A 23,199-nucleotide genomic window follows, 5' to 3' on the forward strand; every position below is an offset into this window, starting at 1 on the left:
GCCCAGTGACAAGAGCTCAGGCATGTGCAGACTCCCTCAACACCCTCAGAAGATGCCACATCCCAGCTGCTCCCAGCTCATCCCAGGGTGGGAGACCTCAGCTGGTCTCACTCCCAGCTGAACAAAGAGAGTCCACAGGGACATGCTGGGACCCCAGTAAGAGGACAGGTTTCCCTTACACAGCAGATAGGAAACCTCAACAGTCAGTGGCCTGGAGCTGTCATCCCTAAGACAGGCTATGGTGACACTTCTGAGAAGAGACCATATTGTATGGAGAAAGACAGATGTCCTTCACGCACCCTGCAGAAAAGCACAGTGTTAGAGGAGAGCCCTTCTTGGGGCAGCGTCCCCACCACACATCCCATGCTGGGGTGGGGCACGCAAGGACAGCTGCTGTGCTCAGGCTGTTCAGAGCTGCTCTCCTTGTCTCTCACCACACAGGAGGGAAACAAGAGGCCTGAAGTCCCAGTTCCCATCACTCATCACCCACCAGCCAGAAAGGGCCCATGATAGCCCCCACTAGCACCAGCCACAACAGCAGGGAACAAATTATGCAAAGCCATGCCTGTCCTAAAATTCAGGGCAAGGCAAGGGTGTGCCCCAGTCTTGCACACTGCAAACAGCAGGTCCACAACAGGAGCTCAGGGTCCTGCAGCTGTGCATTTTCAAACGCTTATCTCCTCCCAGCACAGGAAGATTTAATGTGGAGGGCCAGAATGGCTACCCTGGGAAACCTCCTGCCCAAACATGCAGCCTTGTATTATGAGCTGTTACTTTCCATACAAGCTGGGAATTTATCTGGGCAAGTGCTCGGACAGACCTGGGCTTGGCAGAAGCAGAGCAGAAGGCTGCAGCAGTGTTCCCAGCTCCCTGGGTCAGCAGCAACAGGCCCCTGATAAGGAAAGAAAACTGGACTCAAGGGATTCCAAGTGATTTTCTCACTTGCCACTGTCTCCCCATTGCCCCCACTTTCACGTATTTTTCTATCAAGCGCCCCCTTTTAAATGAAGAATTGCTCTGCTGTGTTATAGTTTTAAAAAGCTCACCACAAAACCAAGATTTAGACTTAGCAAAGACTTGGTGAACTGACAAGCTGTGCCTAAAAGCCATGCTACACTTCAGTGAGAACAGACACCTGCTTCAGGACCAGGGACTGTGCGAAGATGGCAGCAGGGTCCGTCCCCAATACACATCCACATGTACCCCCATGGATGGGCCAGTTTGCAGTAGCAGGGTACCAGACACCCAAACTCAGTTACTGGGGCAAAACAGAGGAAAGTATTTTGACACAGGAGTGGAGCGCTAGCAGCATCCTCCAAATGCATCTCCCTATAGCATCAGTCATTTTCAGAACAGAGGTACTCTCCTCTCCAAAAATACACTGCAACAGTTTTACTCCAACTCTGTGCCAGACAAATGAATTCTCCGTGAAACACCATGTGGTTCCTGGTGCTCATAGTCTTCCAATGAGCAGGGCTGGCAAGTCTTCAGACCCTGACAGCCTGCAGGACCCTCTGCAGCATGCCATGGGCTTGCTCTGCCAGAGCCCTGGCACAAGTGGCAGAAGGACTTGCTGGAGAAATTAGATGATGCCACACAGCACCCTGGCACCTTAGCTAAGGAGTCTCCAGCTGAAAACTTCTGTCTTCAATCTGGATTCTAATAAATTACCATGTTCTTGGGCAATAATCACTAATCCTGTAAACAAAGACCTTGATGACAACAGCAGTAAGTCATCCCCCTTGCACAGAAGCCCCCAATTCCTTTCACTCCCCCTTCTAGGATTTGATTCAAAACAGTCCCTTCTGTTTTTCAAGCTTCTTATCTGTTCACTTTAGCCTACAGTTCACAAGCTTGTTTTTTCCCCGCTTTCCTTTGGAAAAGGCCACGTACCACTTCGGGCTGTGGGTTTATGCAGCAGCTAGGACATATGAATGGCCGTGGTTCTGTAATTACTGGTCTGGCTGATCTCTGTACCCTGAACCACATTCTGAGCCACTCCTTGCAAGTGTTGTCCTACACAGCTACAGTTGAATTCACAGCCTGCAAAAACATCCATTCCCTCCACCACCTATTGACATTTATATTTGGTTAGTATGAACCATTACACATAGTATACAATCTAGAAGACAAGCAAAAATGAAAACGGACACATGATAAAAAGCAGAATGGATTAAAAAGCACAAAATTTTAGTCCCAAAATGAAACAATTTCAGCCACAAGTTCTGCTCATTCTCTGGGACGGATATGAAAGTTTAGGAAATTTAAAAAAAAAAAAAAAAAAGCAAAAGAACAGGATCTTGGAGAAATAAATTCAACACAGCTTAAAGTGAAGTGGAAGGTGGGAAGAGGAAACAGTCCCCTCCAGCAGCACATTAACCATATCGCTTACAAATGCAAATCCAGACAGTCCTGTTAAACAGGCTCAGAGCTAGTCTCATAATTCAGTTCACTGAAACTATAGGAATTTGCCCTCAAAACTTTCCTTCTAGCACCAATATTGACACTTGGAGATCATGAAAAGCATCGAATAGATAAAATTAACACTTTTGAAAGCTTGCTTTAGGTCGCCCACAGGGAATCACATAATTATGGGATGAGAGATAAAGCTTTGTCTGGGATAAGAACATAATGCATTGAGAAATGCATTATGCAGTTATCATTAGGACCTCTTTCGATTAGTTTTCTGAGGTTCATATCTCCAAGATCTCCTCAGCTACCCTGATATCTACAAACCTACCAAAGCAAAAGCAGCGCTTGAAGTATCGAGACTCAATGAGTTTGGAATTTAATATCTAAGAAAACAAAAACAAAGGGCCAGAAGCCTTTAAGAGCTGCAATCATGCTGGTCATCATTCCCCATCATTACTAGGGAGGGCTGGAGCAGCATCTAAAAACCCTGTACACAGACAGCAAGGGCATATAAAAACCCATTCTTAGGGCACAGACCAACCACAAGATGACAGGGTAAGGATAAAAACTTCCTCTACCAACTGGCTAGCCCATAGTTGTTCTGTATTAAGATGCAACCATCAGCTGGCTCCTATCCCTTAAAATTACTTCCATCTGCCTTTGCCCAGACTGATAGCCAAGCTTCTGGCATAAACAAAAACCCTTACGACCAAACATCCCCTCTCCACACCCCACCACGCATTCCCTGCTGGGAAGAGCAGTTTCCACACTGCTCTAGCTCTGCAGGCGAGCTTCAACAGTTCTACCTCATTTTTGCAGCACGGAAGAGGGTACAGGCAGTTGCTTCCCAACATATTCTTTCTTCCTGTTAGAGAGGGAGAAGTTAGAGGATGGCTCCTCCCTGGGTCCTATCAGCTTCACTAAGAGACACAGGACATGGCCCAGCACCAAAGCTGACAGCAATGCTAGCCAACTCCTAGGAAAGGCCCAGGCATTTTCCATCTAGGAGCTGCTTACTTCCCATCCCTTCTGTCCTCTCCAAGGGGATGACGAGACCTTTTCCCCAAGACCCCCCAGTACATACCAAGGACTCTTGCTGTGTATTTTGAAGGACTCAGCAGCCAGATTCTGAACAAGAACTGAACCTATTTTGCTCCAGGAGAGCAATCTGGGAGTGCTGGACTGGACATACATTGGGCTGAATTACACAATGATATTCAGCTTCAGTGCACTGTACGGATGCTTCTCAAAAGACTGGATTACAGTTGATAGATTTTGAAATTGTCACCAAAAAAAAAAAAAAAAGAACCATACTCAACAGCTACTCTTTTTAATAAAGTATTCAAAAAATAAACACTCTCCTATTCCACTTACCAGATATGCAGGGCAGCCCATGATCTAGATGGAGTGGTGTAACAAAGGGAGATAACCACCTGTACCACTTGAAGCTGCAATTCATATCCCAGTGCTCAGAATCCATTTGTAGATCATCCATCTGACATTCCTCCTGCAGCAGATTTTATGGTATTTGATCTACAGCAAGCCAAGGCAGATATAACCCTTTCTACAAAGGCAGATGTACTTAGCTTCAGCATATGAAAGTCAGAGTGTATTTTCAAACCAACATACCAAGCCAAAATAGAAAACACTCCTTGTTTCAAAGCTAGATGATGAATGCTCTTCCATCACTATAAAGACCGTCTCATGGATCCCACTCCCTTCTCACAGAGCAACTGAAGCACAGACCAGTGGCCTGACTCGACAAAAAACCCAAGTTTTAGAGCTGGGAGCACAGCTATGTCTCTGCCCCATGACACATCCAGAGCTACACCACCCCCTCCAAACAGTCCACTGCACTGTACTAAAGTAGCATATCAAATAAATCCTTCAGTAATCCTGCTTTTGCAGTTGTTTTCTTACTGTATGCTCCAGTTGCTGTTGGAAAGATTCCTGATGCAAGCTCTAGGTCCATTTAACAGTCCAACTAATAATTGTATTTCATCTCTCAGACTATTAGCATGTAATGGAGCAGCAGCAGCCTGGGCTCCTGCTGTCTGAGAGAGAGTTTGTGCCAAGGGGTAATTGTATCACCTGGGGTCAACTGGTCCATCTGAACGCCAGAACACATCACCTTGGGAGCAGGAATCCCCCTCGCCCTGCTCTCAGGAGGAACTAGAGCTTCCAGCTGCTTTTCAAGAAGATGAAGGGGAGAAAAAAAGTATCAACGTGTTTCCCAGGACTTTCTCCCCTTCCGTAGTTCTCACAAATAACAAAGCCACTTAAATGACATGTGCACACACATAAAACAAGTTAATTAATGGTCTCGGCCTAAATTGATGAAATCAGCACGCCTTAAGTAATGATTTAGCAGTTCACTCTGTGCTGCCAGACCTTCTCCTTCCAAGCAGTCCTTAATCCCCATACTAACATTTAGCTCCCTGCTGAGGAGCCACTTCTAAAACTCGAGCTCTTTGGAGATTTTGTTCTCAAGACAGAAGCATCCCCGATTCCCCACTGACCTTACGAGCTGGAGCACCTCCAGCAGGCTGAGCAGGAACCAGCACGGCACGGACAGTGAAGGGATGAACATCTGCTCAGACCAACAGAGATAAACAGGAGAGCATGGAAGAGATGAGCTCTCCAACCCCGTTTAGACCAGTGATGGGCCTCATTCTTGAGGTACAAAAGTTTCTGCTGATGCAGGTTTTAAACTGTAATTCCTTCCTAAAGGTAAATTTGATTCTGCTTCATTCAGCCATCATCTTCTCCTGCAAGATATATTTTCTCATTTTATATTAAATAGGGCAAAGAAGGGAGGACTAGGAAAGCAGAAAACATTTCTCAGAACTATGCAGTTGGGCTTATTCCAGTTTGCAGCAATCACTGTACCCAAGCATCTATTGTGCACACTGGAGCGGACTGATGACAGCTCTGAAGACTCAAAAGGCAGTCACTGCCAGGGTGAGCACCATGCCTGCCTGGGACAGGCTCCACGTAGCAGAGGTGGCAAGGACAACCAGGGAGGTCTGAGCTGTGCACATAAAGGCACCTCTGCACAGTCCAGCCATGCAGAGGGTCCGCTGCAAGCTGCATAGAGATCTTAGTCCTGCAGAGGCTGAGCCCAGCCTGGATGCTGAGCAGCAGGCAGGGAGACTGGACTCAGGGAGCAAGAGGGAGGCCTGGAGCTCAGCCGGGTCCTGCTCAGCCCATCAAGGGCTCCTTCTCTTCCACAAGACCTGGCTGATGCCCTGAGATGCAAACCCAGATGCTTCTCACCAAACCAGGGCTCTCCCCATGCCTCTCTCCCCACACAGCCACCCCCGACTTTCACACTTCATCTCCAGTAAGAGCAGTGCGGGCAGCACACCCCTGTTCTCTGCCCAGCTACAATACAATCCATCTCTGCTGGGACACAGCCGGTTAAAGCACTGGGCCAAAGAGGGGACATGGTGACAAAAGAACTCCAAGCAATCTCACAGCATTTTGGCACTGCCTGACTGAAGCCAGCCATGTAAGCAGTTATGTACAGGAAGCTACTCCAGCACTCATCCAGTTTTTATCTGGTTATTAGATTTATTTTTTTACCTTCCCCAAGAATATTAAAGCAACAAAGAGGGAGCACAAAGGGAAAGGTGGGAGGACTGCAGCAGCATGAGGGAGATGAGAAACCAGGGGCTCCTGCCTTTGATGTCTGGATGATCACATCATTGCAATTATGATGTCGAGGACTCTGCTGTGTCACTGGTAAATAAATCATCCAAGGAAATTAACTGTGCAGGGAGTTTGCACCACAAGTCACAGCAGGTAGAAATGATAACAGAGAAGTCAAAGCATTTCAAATAGAGGAAAAACTCCAAAATACAAGGAAAACAAAGGAAGACATATTTCAAATAATTTCTCCAAGATCTAAAATCTGGGTATGTTCCCGAACAGGGAGGATAGGTTAATTTACTTTTCTTGGGGAAATGAAGCCATCAGTTAGTCATGTGCACTCTACAGAGATAGAGAGGATAAAGAACTCAAGAATTTGTCTTCTACAAGGAAGAGTCTGGTACTTGGTTTTCTGGAGATACCTGTCCTGATACAGCATTAAAACTGTGCAATATACTAATAACTTTTATTCAACACAAAAAAATGCATGTTGTCTCTTCTCCCCCTCCCCTGCTATCACAATAAATGAGGTGACCTGTAACAGCATGATTACACAGAATTTCATAACCCACTGTTTCACAGAGCACTCCAAAGTAAAATGCCATCCCAAGTACTTAATGATGATCAGTTGATTCGAGTTCCTCAACTAGAGCTGATGCTCATTTCACAGATGAGTAAACAAATCCATACAAAGGCCAAGACATTTGCCCAAGATGATTGGGGCTGGGAGCAGCCAGGGCTTGCACCTCCACTACTCAGCCACAGCAACGTAATAGAAAACACCCCAAACCCTATCGAGCAAACCAAGCACTAAAAACACTGCTGGCACAGACAACACATGGGAGGGGATGGGATGGGATGGGATGGAGCAGGGGGTAAGGCGCTGCTGACCCATGGACATTTGGCCATTATCTTCCCACCCCCCCTGCAGCCTTCTGCTCTCATTCAGCCTCAGCCAACTCTTAATTTCCTCTCCGCTGCTTGCCCTAAGCACCACCTCATCCCTCCCTCCAAGCACTCCCAGCCCAGAGGTGTGGCTCCAGAAACGCTTTCTAAATGCCTGCTTTGCAATTCAGAACATCCTTAAACTCCTCCATCAGATCCGTATTTGCTTATAATCCCCTTCTGATCTAAAATGTTTATACGGTATTATTTGCTGGATTTAACTCAGTGATGATTAATTCGGTTCTGTGATGTTTTGGCTTCATTTTGATTTCAAGACAGCAACAGAAAGCCTCCTTTTCAGCATCTTAGGGACTTTGCCTTGAATCAAAGCACGTATGAATTTGACAAACAGATTTACAGCCCTGAAGACAACTCAATTTTTTTTAAAAAAATACAAACTATTTCCACTTTTATCCACCCCCTCTTTTGTTTAAACCCACCTAGCAATGGTGGGAGCACAAATTCTATGATCACATTTCTAATAGCTGTATTATGTTTTACATCAAAATCCAGCCTGTTCCATTTGCAAGTATTTAAAGCCCAATACTGGAGTAGGAGAGTAAATTAAAATGAGAATAGCAGCAAAAGCAATAGTGCCCACCAACATGAGCAAGCACAACACATGCCACTGCTCTTCAGCCTGCGTGCCCAGGGTAGGGGGGTGCACAGGGAGATCGGCAGAGCTTTGCACCCCACAGTGCAGGAGTGCAGCAGTGCCAGGGCCAGCTTTGGAAAAAGCTAATAATTCAGATGCTGCAGCTCATTCTGGGAAGAGCCAGCACACCACGGCCAACACAGTGCTGCTGCTTCATGGTAAGAGCTGCCACAATGAGATGATGCACACACTCCAGGACAGTGCACACACAACATATGTTGTTGCACCATTTAATACCTCTGCTGGATGGAAAGAGGAAGGGGGCAGTTTAAATTCATGTATCGGCTTAGAGCAGAGCAGGAATTTGCCACTTGCATGTCAACACCCAGAGTGTCCTCCTTGCTTCCAGCCATTTCAGGACAGCTGAACCATAGCTGGTGGCAGATTTGTCCCCTCCCTGCTCAGGCAATAGCTACCAGTCAGTATGCCCTGATGCAGGCACTCAGCACTACTCTACTCACACCGGTAATTAAAATTCACACTTTGAGGCCTAAAGTGGTACTAGAAGATAGTGTCATTTAGAAATGTTATCCCATGGACTGGGTCAGCAGGTATCTTTTAGTTCTAAGCTGAGTTACTGACACCAGCAGTCATCTAACCTGGAACCACGGACATTCTCCTGGTTCCCAGTTCTCCACACTGCTTAAAGAATAACCAGTTAGATCCTCAGCTGATATAAATCATTAGGATAGCATTAAGTTATTGAGGCTTCTCATTTACACCATGCGATGCTCTCACCCACACCACCAAATACACAGGCTTCTCCAGACCACACAGGCAAATATCCCACATGATTTTCTGCTTCAGAGTATAGGGACCAGGCTTAGCTCAGGCCGCAGATGTTCTATCTACCTACTTCAGTTGCAAAACACCTGCTTTAATCCAAGGAGCATTATCTCTTAAAATGCTGAAGATGTTTTCTTGAATTAATGTAACCATCAGTAAATCATTTCAATCTTGACTACTAGAAGTGATAAATTTTAGCTCAGGCCAACTACAGCTAGTGCAGAAGGTTTTCCTCAGACTTTACAGGGAAAGTGCTGTTATGTCTCAAAACCCTGTTTTTTTTTCCCTTGATAGAACGAAGCAAGAAAGCACGATAACACTAACAGGAGGCTGTTCAGTTTTGCCTGTTAACTTTGATGTTACTGTGCTCCTGAACAGTTAACTCACTTTCTGCAAGTTTTAAATCAAAGGCCACAAAAGCATTATTTAACAGCTGAAGCTGTTCATCACATACAATAGAAACCATTCCTCCTCGTTTGAATATTGCTATTTGAACTTCTAACCATCCAAGCTATGCCTTTCAATCTTCAGCAGTGTCAATGAAAGCAAAAATGCTCCAATTTTGAAAGCAGCCTTCAGCTGCTCGAAGCACCTACCACTGCATCCACTGCAGCCCCAGCCTTTACCGCTCCTCTCCTGCCCATTCACATGAAAACTGACACTTAAATGAAAAAGACCTCAGGCTGCCTCTCAGCACAAGCCACCACCTAACACCCCATCTTCCCTGCAAGAATTGTGTTTAAAATCACTGCACCTTCAAGCACCTCTAATTTCTCAGGCTGATGAAGCACCAGAGTAGTGAGTCTTCCCACCCACATGGCCCCACATAATAGAGTGCTCCTAAAAAGTAATTTATCTTCAGAATAGTCAAGAAAACCTTCCCTGGCAGAAGCCTTATTGCTTTCAAAGCCAACACAAGTTACATTTTCACAGCAATAAGGAAAAAGGATTTCACCTTAGTAATAGATCACAGATTGCTTTACAGACATCAATGAATCCTCACAAACAAAACTCCAACAAAATAATGAGTCTAAAAGGGTAAAACAGACCTGACACAGGCAAAGCCAGGGACAGTTAAGATTACTCCTGTCCTACCAGAAGCAACGTTGGAAGCAAAGGGTGGGAAGATGCCCACAGATTTCTCCAGTCCTTAGACTGAGATAGGAGACAACCCAATTCTTTCCAGTTTTCCAGGGTGACCACACTGCCAGATCTGTCTAACACCAAGAGTATTGCAGCACACCTTTAGTCTTGTGCAATTTCCAGCCAGGGCTTGAGGACCAGCACAACAGCCACAGAACAGCCCAACTGCAAAATGCATTAAAAGCTCCAGGACCCTGGGAATGGCCTTGATTAGTCTTCCCCAAAGGGACTACTTTTGCTGCAAAAAATGGATTTATTATTTATAGCAGAAAAGAGTGGCTCACTGCAGCTGAGAAAGACACTTTCAATTTAATAGATGTCTTGAGACAGTACATTATATAAATGACATTTACACACAGAAAGGCTTCTGTTGACACAGAAAGAAGTTTTTCCTGGTTTTAATACAAAACAAAAGCTTCTCCATTAATTTCAGTAGAATAAGAGTCTGAAACTCTAAATCTTCTATAAGCTTGATGGGTGACAGCCAAGTTTGCTTCTCTCCACCTCAAGTTGTCAAAGCTCTGTGGGCCACACTCCAGTATCGGGCCACTTTCCGGTCAATGAACATGATTTGATTTGATTTTCAACCATTAATTCTTTGTACAGGATGGCTAGCATCCTCAGATTTGCACTCCCATGTCATTTACAGTCAGGAGTCATGAATTCAGGGCACACAGTGACAAGTGACTTGATATAGTACTTTGTTGAATGGTTAAGAAAACTGGGTACCTCAAATCTCTTTAGCACTGGACATAAAAGTTCAAGCTGTTTATTTTCCACTAACTTAGTAGGCACCAAGCCACGGCACTTTGCCTGGGCTAGCTGTATCATCTCTTGTCATTAACAGTCAGTGAGATTTTTAACACATTGTGGAGAATTCAGATCTTCCCACCAGCTTCCTTATCACTCAAGAGATACAGGTTTGTTTAAGCACACCAACTTTCCCAAAGACTGCTTGTTCCCAGAGAATTTAGTTTATATGCCATCCCCTCCTTCAGATAGATCTGGGAATCCAAGACCAAAGACAGAAATTATCTGAAGGCATTAGATGGTCTGAGTCACTTAGAAAAGAAAGATACAGAATGACTACATGTGGATTTGTTCCTGGAATGGACAAGACAAGCTTGGGGTATAATTCCTTCTCCCCACAGAAAAAAAAACACAACAACCTACTATTTTCTAGGAAAGAGAACCTTAAAAATAGTTTGGGTTGTACTCTTACAGGATTATCATTAAAAAATAGATCAAATGATGTGAATAAATTCAGACATGATGAGGGAACTGGGGTTGTTTAGTCTGGAGGAGGCTGAGGGGAGACCTTATCACCCTCTACAGCTACCTGAAAGGAGGGTGCAGAGAGCTGGGGATGAGCCTCTTGAACCAAGTAACAAGAGACAGGACAAGAGGGAATGGCCTCAAGCTGCACCAGGGAAGGTTTAGGCTGGATATTAGGAAGCATTTCTTTCCAGAAGGGGTTGTTAGACGCTGGAATGGGCTGCCCAGGGAGGTGGTGGAGTCCCCATCCCTGGAGTTGTTCAGGAGTAAGGTCGATTTAGAGCTTAAGGATATGCTGTAGGTGGGAACTGTGCTAGGCGAACGGTTGGACTAGATGATCTCCAGGGTCCTTTCCAACCTAGACGATTCTGTGAAAAACAAAAAAGCCCCCAAAAAATTCAAGAAAAGAAAGCAGAAACATAAAGTTCTGATCACCTTGAACACAAGCCCACTAACAGCAACAGGACCAGTCAGGATGCACTGTGCTGATTTCACAGTGAATCATAATCCAAGATCCTCACTCTGTAATACATTAACTCCACCTGCAGAGCTCTGGCTATGTACACCAGCCACATGCATACACGGCAGTTGAGTTTGTAAGAATTTGTACCACTGGCTCAAACACAGTCCCTCTTTCTGCCAATGCCTTGGCTCCTGCTGCAGAGCTGGAAAGTTGCGAGTCCTGTTTAGACATTGCTGGCTCAGTCTTGGCTGGGTGACAACGAGCAGCCAGCTGTTCCCCATGGATGCCTGACATGATGTTGCTCTAATTCTAACAACACAGCTCAAAGTCTTTGCAAAGGTTCTAAAGTAAGGGTACAAGAAAAAAAGAATATGAAAGAAATTAAAGCCCAACTCAAATTTATTGTTTTTAACTGTATGCCATAATTAGGCTAAAGCAACAAACATGCATTGCACTTTTACGCTCCCCACGAGCACAGTCTTTGGGAAGGTGATTGAGCTCACATCATTTTCTGTCCTGAGTGGCTCCACAGAAATCAAAACAGGTACTCTGCACAGGCAGAAGATGCTGCAGTCAAGGTCTATGCCTACTGATAGAAATGTTTTAAACATCTGCCCCAGTAAGAAACATGGCAGATGATTCCAAAATAGTTTATTCCTCCAGCAGAGAAAGGGAAGCAAGAGAATAGCTTACTCCCTGTATTGCTTTTTTACATTACTGTCAGAAATTGCATGGCAAAACAAAGTCCTTTTTAAAAAAAAAAATCCACGTGTCTATTCTGTGAAGTTCTCATCCATCACATAGCATTAGAGATACTCAAGGGACTCTGCTTTGGCTTTATTGTGATTCAACATGGAGATTTGCCCTCCCCAGCCCCCACTTCATCTTACATTCTTGGGTGGCATTAAGCTTTCAGGTTCAGTAGCTCCAGGGAGGGCTTCTATCTAAAACCACCTTTACTGCAGAAAATTGTTACATGACATTTTAAAAAAAAATTTTTTTGGGGAAAAAGCGTGAGATTACTTGTTGACTTCTGAGACATGCAGATGCAATGAGCAAGAAGTACAAATCCTGCCGATTCTCCCAGTTTGACCCAGAAAAAGACACCCTCTAAAGCTTAGGAATACAGAACATCAAACTAGAGAGAAGAAAAAAAATTTTGAAGCAAAATTCTAAAAGTCCACAGCTACTAGCAAAGAAGCAAGGGGAAAAGGACAGGTATGATGTGATACAGAGCAAAAAGATGGGAAATTCTTCATTTTAGCTTACATGGGTAGCATTAAAAGACATACATACATAATTATACACAATATTTTCCCCTGGGAAACCCAAATTGATGCCTGGTCTGTACAAGAAAACAGCACAGCTGTGACAGAACAGGCCTGTAATTAGGTCTCTATTGTGCCATCAACAAATATGGCATTTATGAACATACATCCCCAGAGATGTGAATCCCATGCATACACAGTTGAAAGCTCATACATCTCCTGTTTGCAACCTTACCTGCTTATGCATTTCCTTTCGGGTTTGATTATTAGATGCCCACAAGCACCTATTAAGTAGATGGAAGAAACCATGGCAGAGCAAATCCCAGCTCTGCTGTTAGACGGGTCCAATAAACCAGGAACAAAGAGAATCTGTGGCAGCACACACTCACCATGTCCCTGCCAAGGAATGAGATTCAGCAGCAAGGGCTGCAAAAAACAGCATCAGAACACTTGCTCCCCTTGATGGTACATGGAACACAATATCCCCGCTTTAGTGGGACTTCTGAAATAGTTTACCATTGTTCTTGCTACAAGGGCAAGGTATGGACCGGTTATCATGGCTGAAGATGCAATATCTACTGCAGTATCTAAGCCAAGCAAACCAGACAGGGCTCCTCCAAAGGGCTCGTGAGGATATAAAGCTGCTCTCCAAAGGGGAGTATGAAAGCCTATCCATTTGCAAACCAGAGAAGAAAGTAAAGCTGCCACAAGGAACTGGGGATGAGGTACAGCAACAAGTGAACATCACAAACCATCCAAAGCGGGGTAGATGCCAGCCTGTCCCCAGGAGCCTGCACGGGAGCAGGAGTGGCCAACACCTAGTGTCTGCCAAGCAGTTCATCCATCCAGGCCAGGAGTTCATCCTCCAAACTGGAAAAAAAAATCATATCCCTAGTGCAGACAGCCACAGACATCCAGAAGACAGCCTGTATGAACAGGTGAAGGATGTTTTGTACAGCTGCAGCATGCTTCTTGTTTCCTACCACGGAGACCTACTAGCCTGTCAGGGCAAGAGACCCCGATTATCAACAAATCGGAGAAGCAACAAGCTTTGTCACAAACATATCTAGCCCTTGAATAAAAAGCCCAGCTCCAAGATTTGTCCGCTGCTTATATTCCTTGCCCTATCCTAAATGAAGGGGCTATTAAATGCTTTTTTTGGACATGCCCTACAACCCAAGAGCCCTTCTCCCGCCTCTCTCCACATCCTTCCCTGCACCGTCATGTGCACAGACACTGCTCTGCACCAAGGAGGTCTCCATGGAGGCCTGACCTGCTCTTCATATCCATTAACATGGGGAGAACACTGGCCACAAACATCTTCATAAAACAAAACCCTTTTGAGAAAATCAGTGATCTCGCTGCTCTTCCCTGCCAGCAGCCCAAGAAATGCAAGCAGGGTATTGCTGTTGTTCCTGCCCTTGGCAGATACCTCCCTGGGAATATATTGTAAGTACCTGCACTGAGGTCCCATTGCATGGCTACAAACTTCCACATTATGTAAATGCACAGCTGGACACAAAAATATCAATTTAATGTATGTGTATTGTTTTGCTCTTCCTTTTACAGTCAGTGGCAGTGCAGTGATAATTCAAACACTGTGATTTGGTGTTCCTTTTTTGCAAGTGTCCACACTGATTTTAAACAAGGCAGTCTTGGTTTTCCTTTGTCTCAGCAATGTAGGAAGCAAAACAGCAGTGAGGAGACCCAGAGACCACTTTATGATGGGGAGGGTGCAGGGGGTAAAGAGGGAAAGATCTGAATATTCCTTGTGACAGTTTCCAGAACAGAGAACCTAAAACAAGGAGGGAAAAGATAAGAAGTGAAGACTGTAAACAACAAGAAAAATAGGAATATTTCAAGTGAGTGGATCACGACAGAAAAGCAGAGCCACCAAAGCCGCTGTATTCCCACAGCTGTACTCGCCACGCTCGGCAGCATCCACATGAGCGGCACATACACACCAGGATAATGTGGTCATAACTCACAGAAACAAATGGTAGTCTTCCTGCTCACTGCAATAGCTCCTTGTACAATTTCACAAAGACACTGACACTGGTCTATCATATTTCTCCTCCCTCAAAGCAGCATCATCACTTTTTCTAGGGTTACTTTGGAGCTGGCTTAAATTTTCTTTAACAAAGAACTAAAGATGCAGCAATCTTTTTTTATGAAAGTAGCAGCCCAGGTTTGTTGGTTCAGAGCAACCCTGAAAGCCAGATAGCTCCAGTTTCAGATTTCACTAAGCAGCTCTGATGAGAGCACCTTGGCACACATCCCTGTGTAACAGCATCAATGTGCCTGGAAAGCCTCGAGAATTCATTTAACGATCAGCTTTCAGAGATACAGGGACATCAAAAGACAACAGCTTCCTTACACACAGAGCTGTGCAACCACCACAACTGCCTGCAGAAATGGCTAGATTTACAGGAACTCCTGGAGAACAGCCATGCAGTTATTCCTGCAGGTAGGCATGCTCCTGCATGCACCAATGTGCAGTCCCCATGGAGTGGCTGTGCATCTTCACCTTGGGCACCCCAACTGGAGTTGTTCACCTGTTAAGAGAAATTGCCTTTAAAGCTGAGGTAGTGAAAGGTAGTGTCAGAAAATCTGGGGCTTAATCTTAGCTCGGAGTCCACTTTTATACATCCCCTTTTGGAAGGGGAGGGACCAAGACCACTAGGTCTGTTATTCAGACCTAGGATCGACTGCAGCTACAGAGCAGCATTGGATAAGAATCTGCCTATCAAGTCAACATCAACATGGGAATTCCTCTTCCTCCATCTCCTTTGCTATTTGCATTCATTTCACGCAGCACCAGTTCATACAAACCTCCTGCTTTGCTGCACTCGGATCCGGGGAGCTGCACCCATCTCACACAGCCGTGCTCTCCCCGCAGGCAGGTAACAGACTGCCAACACCTCCAGGAGTGCTGGGACCCAAAGCAAAAGCAAGCCATGGCTTGCCTGCCAGTTATTACAGCACCTACCTCCAAGGCCACGGAACAAGAGGTCATGTGCCGTAGCTCCTGGTAACACCTCTCCTACAGGACTTGTCATCTTTCCATTTAATTCTAACAAGCAGGAGAGCTGTGTAGAAAGGGCAAGCTCAAATACAGTACTCTGCCTAACGTAATGGCTATGCGAGGAATCCAGGTTTACGTGCAGAGACTGTCAAAACAAAAGGCAGAAGGAGTAGTATACACTGCAGAGCTGTGCATGCATTTTAAGAACACACAACTAGCTTGACGTTGGCAATTTATCTTCTTTAAATTAATCTTTAAGACACATCTTTGGGATTTTCTGCTTTCTGTTGTTTTAAATAGACACTCCCCACTCAAAACATGCTTAATCCTAATACCTTGCACAGCAAAAACCAGGAGATGCCCAAGGCTATTTCTAGGAGTGGTGCCTCAAACCATTTTGCAGACAGGCAGCTGCTTTCTGGACTGATGTTTCAAACAAGCACCTCTGTACTCATGCAGAGGAGCTCCCCTTACCTCCTCCTCCGCATACACCATTTTCATCCTGCTTGTGTACACAGATAGGAACCAAATTGGGAAGAAAACCCTGGCAGGGGTATTGCCCAGATTAGATTTTCAATGTATCTGTGAGCCAGCTCGTACTTTGTTTGCTAAGCAATGACAGAGTGTTTAAATGATGCTGATTAAAACCATTCAATCAAGACATCATGCCTTTAGAAATACTGGCTATGTTTAATTCATGGTACAGCTTTTTTCCCCCCCTCCCTGAATTCAGCAATTCAGACTGCATTTTTCCAGCCAGCCAAACACACGTATGATGAAATTCTTGCGCCTCCAAAGTATAAAGACATGACAATATTTGGCCTTTTCCAAGCTTTGAATTTTATCAGGACTCAAAACCGCTTGGATACTTCTGGACATGAGCCACTTCAGCTGGGAGTCAAGAAAGAAAATATCAGGAGAAAACATCCCAATACACATAGGACTTCTGAAAGATCAGCTCCTGAAGAAGCTGTTGAGGCTGGGATATTAAACTACCCAATTAATTTAGATTATTTCTACAGGTTTCACTTGAGACTTTACATTTTGTACAAACTCTTCATCACCTTCACAGTGGCCAAGCTGAAAGGGTGTTTAATACAAGAAGCACATGAATTTCATGGTGCACCAACAGAAGAGCACGGAGCTCACTACAACACAAGCATTACAAACTTGTTAAGCCTCCCAGGCAACTGCACTGAGTTAGAGATATTTGTTGTCTCATTTAAATAACACCCCTGTAGTTTTATTATCTAGGAAGGGGAGTACTTTGCATTGGGACAGTGATTTCTTAGAAAGCAAAGTGTCCCTCAAGTTCTGTTCCACAGCTAAAACCACCCAGATCCACCCTCAGGGCATGAACAAGGCAGAGGGCAACTCACCTGGGGGCCCCAACCCTCCCTTCCTTTCCTCTTTCAAACTTGCTCTCAAACCACCCCACACTTCTTGTTTTATGCAAGTTCTCAGATTATACACATTAAAATGCACTACTCAGTCCCACGGTGGCAACCTGCTCACCCCTCCTGACCAGCAGCTAACTCCACACTGCCGAGAGAACGCATTTACCAATCTTCCCGAAATGAAGAGACACGACTAGAGCAGCCCTTGCTCAACCACGACACAGCCCCTACTGAGGGGAAGCCCCCATTTCTGTCAGCAGCTGACAGAATGGTCTGTCAAGGCTTTCTCTGTGGAAACAACATTAATTTAGTCCTGAGATAAGTATTTAATCATCTGTTGCTTTACAACAGCCTCCTATTTTCCAACACCTGCCTTTACTTTTTAATAAGGAATCTGCAGCAATCCAAGACACAAGTCTAGCCTGATGACAGTTTGACTGAGCACTGTTGGAAGAAGAGATGTGCTCCTGCCTTGACAGCAATTAGCAATGACAGTCTCTGCACCAAGCCCTCAGCACCACACAAGACAAGCTGAACACATTTACTTCCACTGCTCTAGGTTTGATATGGCCATGCACACAAAAACCCACCAACTAGATGACTGAGTGTTTTGGAAGTTGGAAGCTAGAACACCAAAGGCCTCAATCTGGTTCTGATTTGGGACAGTTACAGGAGTTTAACTGGTCAAATAAAGTCTTCACAGAGTAGCTGACCAGGGATCCGTGCAGCGTGACACACACAACATGCCTGCACCAGAGCCTCTGACCATCTTTGAGGTGTCTCATGCAGACAGGAGGCAGAAAAGCAAAACAGAAACAGTGTAAAGAGCTTTTGGAGGTGTTTTGACAACAGTTGAGAGCCACCACACTCTTGTGTTACCTTTAACAACTTTCTCTGAGTCAGCTCCCTCCCTTCAGTCCACAGCAAACATTATGGCTTTTTCCTTAAACCCAGTATTCACTATAGGCTAGGAGCTAATTTATACCAATTCATTAGGCTACTTGAACTCAGGCAACAACAATTCATGGTGTAACTTTCCAAAATGAATTCTTCACAAAAACACTACCCCACCCTTGCAAAAAGTTAATTAAGGCTTCTTTTACCTGCTCTTGAAAGATCACAGGGCAGATGCTGTCAGACAGGTTTGCTTTCTGTTATTACCAATTTCAGCAGCAATTCATCTCTCTTAATCCCATTCTGAATATCAGGTACTCACACAGACACATATTAAAATCAAGGAGAGGTTTGTTGTAACCACCCAGGCAGCAGCACTGGTTGGGATGGAGCTTGCAGAGAGGACAAGACATAACTGAGTATGTGGGGATGACTTGTTCTTCCTAAAATGTGGAGGACATACTGTTCTTCTGAAGCCCCCCGGCCCTCCAAATATTTGCTTGAGGTTTGCTTTATATCCACATTTTCCTAGCGGAATGGCGAGCATGCAGAGAACATTCCTCTGCTAAGTGTCTTCTTCAAAATTTGGGTAAATACCAGCACATTCCTGCCCAGCTCACACAAACAATTTCAATTTAGTCACAGGAGCAGAGTTTGAAAGAACAGCCAACTATCGCCTTGCTGCCTGGTTTTCACTAAAACCAAGGACACAACTAATTTTATTCTCTACTAATCACTATAGTTAAACCCTCAGAGTGGACACATTTATCCCAGTAAATGGTTATTCTAAACTGTATTTAGACAAAAAGGTTAGCTGTAACCACACCAGAAAGTTCTAGCAGGTAAAAAAAGTGTCCTGTAAAGAACTATGCTTTATGGTAATGAAGACATTGTTAATGTTATATTACTGTCATATTAATACTGAGAATTTACAGGACAGTGGTAAATTTGAATTTAATTTAATTTCTCTTCCTGTCTTGCCCCATCCTCCCCTTGGACATGGGTGTCACAGCTACAGAGAAATTGCTTGCTTGAAATAATTGCACAGTGAAGTGGCAAATGCAAAACTTTCAAAACCTTTTGTGCTGTTTACCAGAGTAAGACACCATATATATATTTATATTTATATATATAAAGCGCCTATCACCATATTGATAAACATTCTTTGGAACCACTCTGATAGCAGAGGTAAGAACAGGAGTCAGCCTGTTAGTACCTCAGCACTTCTGTTTCCAACCAATTTAAAAAAAAAAATAAATAAAATAAGAGCCACAAGACTTTGCTGCCAGCCTGCCTGGCTGGTGTTTAATACTGCTACTCCATCAGGGTTGGAAGGAGACCTATTTGTGAATGGCAACAGTTTGCACTGTGGCTTCTCCAGCTGTGCTGCAGAACAGTGCAGGTGTTACTGTTACCAGAGTAAGACACCATGCCTTACCCAACATTCATTAGGCACAATGGCAGATCATCAGGATGTAACACAAAGTTTCAAAGAAAATAAACAGTCACAATAGAAGGCAACTGAAACAGTTACACATGGATAAACACAGTTCCAAGTACAAATGTATTTCTTATAGCCCAGGCCAGTCACTAGGAGTGAGCTGCTAGTGTTAAGGAACTGCATAAAGTAAAAGAATTCCACCCCTTGGATCCTATCAGTATGTCTGCTCTAAGCTTAATCTGTTTTAAAGCCTTGGACACTCCTCCACTGGTTTTTCAAACCAACTTTCTGGGGCCTGGCAGGGATTTTTATCTGAAGAATTCCTTAACACAGAGCAAGCCCAAATCAGACTTGTACCTGCTTTCTCAGCTTTCTCTGCTATCATCCCATCTTATAGTCTCCTGCCTTCATGTTTGCATCCATCAAACATTCATCAGGATGTTTCTTTGCACTGCCCTTTACAAACGCGGTCTTGCTTTGATGTTTCTTTGCAGACCTGGCCTGTGCTGCGAAGAGCCACTCTTGACTGAGAATCACAGCGCTCAAAATTACTTACTCTAGGAGTTACCACACCAGCTACAAGAACCAGCTTATATAAGAGACCACTAAAACACAGAAGTATTTCAAGCAGATCTTTCCAGCTCCTCAAAAAGAAAAAGCACACAGATTTTGCTTTGGTTTTAAGCTTTATGTGATTGTTCTCCCTATACACAAGAATATTTCACCTTCTTTATTCTTCCACAAAGAATTTGAAGTCACAAGCCTTGGGACCTCTCAGGCTCCACAAATGAAGGTACCAGTTGCAAACATGCAGAATTTCTCAGGGTAAAGGTACCAGTTAAGACCACATAACTCCAAGCGAGCCTCTCCTTTTTTTGGGGGTGTAGGCAGTGCTAAACCAGCCTCAGGACTGATCCTGGGACCTCCAGAGCTCAGAGGAGGTATGGAGTGAGTTGCATGGGCTCATGCAAGGCCTGCAACAGGAGTCAGTGATATCAGGGACTGAATGACATGTGCAGCCTTAGAACAGAAGTCCCTCCAGCCTGAGGTGACAGGCATTGCTGCTGAGAGCTACTCTTACACTGTGTTTTAGCCCCAGGGGAAGAAAGCAGGCTACACACAGGTGTTACAATTCATCTACCACAGACTTGGACACCACCTCCTTCCCCCAAACCTTTTATTCTTTTCCAGAAGCATGAAATATCAGCTGCTTTGGGCAGAGCAGTACTTAAGAGTGTTATCAGACATCTTTTCCTGTACTACAGAAATTTCCACTCCCACCTGCTCCAGGAGGCAAAGCCACCCTGAACCCCCTTCCCCAAACCTGGGAGAGCCCCCAGGGATTGATGGCTCCAGGGTACAAGATTGGGAAGAGCTGGGAGGACCAGCTGGAGATAGTATCAGATTGAAGTCCCCTTTCCTCTTCATCCAGTCTTTAGGGACACACACTCCTGCAGCACATCTCTGACACCTCCACAGGCCTGGCACTACCATCACACTGTACCCAGAATGGTGTTTTTACTCAGACAAGTTTTTCAGAGAAAGACAACAAGCACAAATGATAAATTGCCAGCAAAATCCATTTTAACTACAGAATGATCTTGGCACACTGGTGAAGCATCACTGACAGCCCCTTAGTACAAAACAGAGTACACACATGGTGTATGTTATAACTGCATGCCATACCCTCCTGTATAAAGCTCATGGGGAAAAAAAAAATATCAAATTTTTCCCCTATTCTCTCCTGTTTGTTGTGTAAAACAATCTACTTGACTACTTGTTTTAATAGGGTGAACAGGCCGCTGTAGGAACATCTCAGCAGCACAGCTGATGGTGCCACCAGTAAATACTGCATTAGGTCCACAGTATGTTCTTCTAAATGGAAGTGACTGGGGTTTATAACTTCTTAATTTCAAGGAAATAAGTAAGACTCCTCCTGTGAGAAAGGAATCAGGATTTTAATTTTTGCAAATAACTTCATTTGCCATTTCCCTGTTACACCTGGCAGTTCTATACAGCACTTTGCAGCCCAAGGCTACAAAACCACATGGATAGAGGGAAGCTTGTACTTAAAATCCAGGTCTGAGGGCCAGGTCCCACTGCACTGCAGCTGGAGGGGTGTGGAGGACTACAGCTAGGTCAGACCATGGTCTCCAACCTTCCTCCTCCCCCAGGAACCTACTACCTCTACTGCACACTGAAGGCACTTTACAGCTCTACCGCTGAGTAAAGCATGCCCACTGTTGTTTCAGATTAGGTCTGTTGGCTTGTGTTGTGACAGCTAAGCATCTCGAGTCAGGGACTCGAGTAGTTTGTAGTAAGATTTAAAAGGCTGGATTGCAAATATAAAAATTACTGTCAGATTAAAGAAAAAAAAAAAAGAGTTTTGAGCCTACAACTATTGCTCCTTCATAATACACATCTCTAAAAGGCTTGTCATGTAGTAGTTGTACCGTTAAACTCAGAGTAGACAGGCTGCACCCTCCTGCCCTGCTACCTGCTGCAGGTAGCGAGCATCTCTCCCCGTAGTTTTCACAGTTCAGGTCTCAGTTGAGAAAACAGACTACATCTCCCAGAGCCATTTCATGCCTTTGCACCAGTAAGGGAAAGAAATTACACAACAGCTTTCTTTACCAAAACAAACAGCCACAGAAGCAGTGAAAACTCCCCACCACCCTGCCTTCAGCAGGACTGCACACACTCAGCACAGCAATGGTCTGGGACTACAAATCTCAGATTAAGTTTCCATTTACCTGGACTCACTGGGTGTAGCTTTCTAAGGATAAACTGCCAGGCAGTTCATCCCCTGCAGCCTTTCCACACTTGCTGCTCCCACTGCGTTCATTTAACACCGCTCGCCTTTGTTTCTTCTCTGGCTGCTCTTTCCAGCTCAGTCCCACCCATGGCTAGCTGTTCTTAAACTACTTTTTTTTTTTTTCCACATTTTATTTTAGGATGACAGGACTACAGAACACCACTAGTATGTAAAAACAAAACCAAACAAGTACAACTTTGCAGAGGAAGTGCCAGACACACAGTCTGCCACACAGCACAACCCGCCACCCTGTATTTAAACAGCAGAGCTGAAGACAACAACTGTTAAAGCAAACTGGGAGGCTTATTCCTGGTGCCACCGAAATCCCACGCAGCTATGGTTTAGTCAAGAGCAAAGATGACACACTCAAATGTAGTTAAACAAACATACCGTATCTCAGCTGCTGCAGAGCCCAGGCTCCATTCAGTAATATGGGGGAAGTCTGAGGTAGGGGAAGGGACTGCTCTGGCAGGGAGAGGAGAGGTACAGCTTGCCCCAACAAGCATATGAGGCTGTGACAGGGTGTAACTTCTGAAAGACGAGATGTTAACACATTGCTAACAACCGTTTCTGTCATTGAGCAACAAAGGTAGTCATCCTGGGTTAAAAAAATATATATATTCAGGCTGGGAATGAGGGGGTTAAAATGACTCTACTAAACACAAACTCCCCAATGCTCAAAGTAGAAGGAATCAAGTTAGCAGCCAAGTTAACTAAGGTAGCTTCAATGTACTCCAAAGCAGGGTTAAAGACAGAGCTTACTTTAGCCTGGCTGAATAGTTTTTCCTAGAGTTTTCTTCAAATACCTTTGTTATGAAACTTGCTTAATTATAAATTGAAATCTGATACGCCAGACACCACAGCAGGACTTTTTGCCTTCTTTCCCCACAGGTTTCTTCCTCCGGTTTGATTTTTCACATGCAGATCTAGATTACACACATGCGTGACAGATCCTTCCTCTCCCTTCTATACCCACCATATACCCACATGGCTTTGACCCACTTTTCCCCTTGGCTAGGGATGGACAAT

General features: G+C 44.6%; 1 protein-coding gene across 2 annotated transcripts in view; it reads right to left on the minus strand.

Annotated features, from left to right (window-relative positions):
- Positions 1-23,199, minus strand: part of FRMD4B (FERM domain containing 4B) — a 137,240-nt gene that overhangs the window by 105,531 nt on the left and 8,510 nt on the right. Inside the window, exon 1 of one of the 2 annotated variants that reach the window (XM_074913971.1) lies at positions 22,109-22,128. The exons of the other annotated variant lie outside the window; for it this stretch is intronic. The gene's annotated coding sequence lies outside the window, so the exon portion shown is untranslated. Of the gene's footprint in view, positions 1-22,108; positions 22,129-23,199 lie in introns of those variants that run through there. 2 annotated transcript variants of the gene reach the window in all.

This window comes from Athene noctua, chromosome 10 (genome assembly GCF_965140245.1).
Source record: "Athene noctua chromosome 10, bAthNoc1.hap1.1, whole genome shotgun sequence".
NCBI classification, from domain to species: Eukaryota; Metazoa; Chordata; class Aves; order Strigiformes; family Strigidae; genus Athene; species Athene noctua.